General features: G+C 49.8%; 1 long non-coding RNA gene across 1 annotated transcript; it reads right to left on the minus strand.

Annotated features, from left to right (window-relative positions):
- Positions 1-723: 723 nt before the first annotated feature.
- LOC128805688 (uncharacterized) lies at positions 724-1,358 on the minus strand. Its single transcript, XR_008436522.1, has 3 exons — positions 1,280-1,358; positions 994-1,061; positions 724-902 (listed from the first exon to the last, which is right to left on the minus strand). It is a non-coding gene; the product is annotated as an uncharacterized LOC128805688 (long non-coding RNA).
- Between the last annotated feature and the right edge of the window lie 664 nt (positions 1,359-2,022).

Genomic DNA, 2,022 nt, shown 5'->3' on the forward strand with positions numbered 1-2,022 from the left:
TAATTTGTAGGGTTTTTTATAACACAATACAATCATTGCAACATTATGAAAAATGCTAATATTAGCTTCCAATGCTTTGTACTTTGTTCTGGGAATTTGGATTTCGCAAGGATGTCCCTACAGGTTTTACAGTCCGTAGAAGACATTTGGGTGGAGAAGGGGAAGAAAACTTAACTTCCTTCTCTCTTCTAAGCCTTCTGTAGGCTTTGGGAGGCTCAGGGCAGGGAGTGTGAGATGTTATTTTTTAGGCAAAGTCAACCTTTGAACCGTTAAAATAGAAAGCAAAGTTTTAGTGCCTTAAATTCAGCATTTTATCCTCTGTTGTGCAGAAACGCTGTTTTCCCTGAAAGCACAGCAGGTTAGGGAAGAGGAGGCAGCTGAGCCGAAGCAGCAAACTCAGGCAGCAAGGAAAGGACTGGGACAGTGGTGGTGGACACCAAGGGGTGCGTGTGTGAATGCTGATGATTAAATCCCTCATGGGGCAGGCCCTGATACGAGCAGGTCCCCCCAGTACACCTCTTACAGCCCATTCACTGCTACTTTATGAGACAGAACAGTGACATGCTATTAAAATTGGTTATTCTAGATGGTTCACCTGGGGATTTGCTATAATTGCTGGAATATTCCCCTGCTCCCTTTGGTCAGGGCAGTGGAGATGCAATGCCATATTGTGCTGCTGACACAGCCTGGCGCACAGACGGCTTCCTAGGACTGCAATAGAACTAGCATTCAGAAATTATTTTATTTCTGGTGATTTTTGACTCGCTCTTCCATGACCCAAGTGGACACAGGCTGATGGCTGAGGCTGGGTGCACATCCCATAAACCAATAAATAAATCCATCAGTGCACAAGCATGTCCATATCCTAATGTGAATTCTGGGTCATTCTGGCGTTGTAGAAACTGTGCAAAACATTGTGGGTGAGAGCAGCAGTGACAGCAATTAAAATTCCTTCTCCTTTGGAGAAAGTCAGTTTTGAAGCTTTTTACTTACTCAGACTTGAGGGCTGTGTTCATCTTGTAAGGCCTGTGCTGGTTGTGAGCTGGAGCCAGCCAGTGCAGCTAGGACAAAGTTTTATGGCATCATCTCATGTGTCATGAAAAGCCATATTCTTTTTCTTTTCTCTTCTTGGGGTTTCTCTGGGAAATGTTACCAGTCTTGCTGGAAGACCACATTGCCCAGGAGGATGGATGAAGAGATGTGTGGTGTTTCTGCATCTCTGCTGCCATGCTTTTTGGGGGTTTTGTTGGTTTTCCCACGGTCAGGGTTGTGCTCTCACCTCTCTGGGATCAGCATGGGACAGTCCTCTTGCTACTTCTCCAGTGCTTGAGCATCACCTGAGAACTGCTGGGTGTTTCCATGGTGACCACATCAGGGCCAGTCTCCATGGATACAGTGGTACCCTGGCTGTGGGATGGGGAGCTGATGCTGGTGCCTGGGGTACCTGTCCATCCCAGGACAAAGTGGCCCTGGGTGGCAGCAGGACTGGCAGGTTGGAGACAGCAGCAGTTTCAGGACATCAGGTCACAATCAGCAGCTAGATGGCCGTTTGTCACTGCTGCCAGCCTCAGGGCACAGAGCTTTCCTCCTGGCGCTCTCTGAGGCCTGCACTTTCCCTGTGGGAACAGGGACCAAACCCCAGTCCCATTAATCACCTGGCTCCAAAGATCTCCTGCTGTGTCACCACGTGCGGTGGCGGGAGCAGCGTCCCACCTCCGTGCAGGTGTCCCTGTCCCCAGGAGAGCAGGGAAGCTCAGGAGCAAGGCCCCCCACAAGAGTCACAGCCAGGTGCTTTTTTTGGCTGGGCTCACAGGATGTGCCTGTGCACCAGACCCACGAGCCCCGCTGCACATCCCTGCGAGAAGAATGGCTGCTCACTGCCATCCATGCGCAGATGCTCTAGGGCTGAGCAGAACATGCTTAAGTGAGCAAATCCTGGTGGGCAGGGATGGCTTTCTGTGTCAAGGAAGGCTCAAGTGGGTAAGGTCAGACATGAAAATAATCTCTGCACCTGCTGAAGGG

The sequence above is a fragment of the Vidua macroura genome, chromosome 3 (genome assembly GCF_024509145.1).
Source record: "Vidua macroura isolate BioBank_ID:100142 chromosome 3, ASM2450914v1, whole genome shotgun sequence".
Classification (NCBI taxonomy): Eukaryota; Metazoa; Chordata; class Aves; order Passeriformes; family Viduidae; genus Vidua; species Vidua macroura.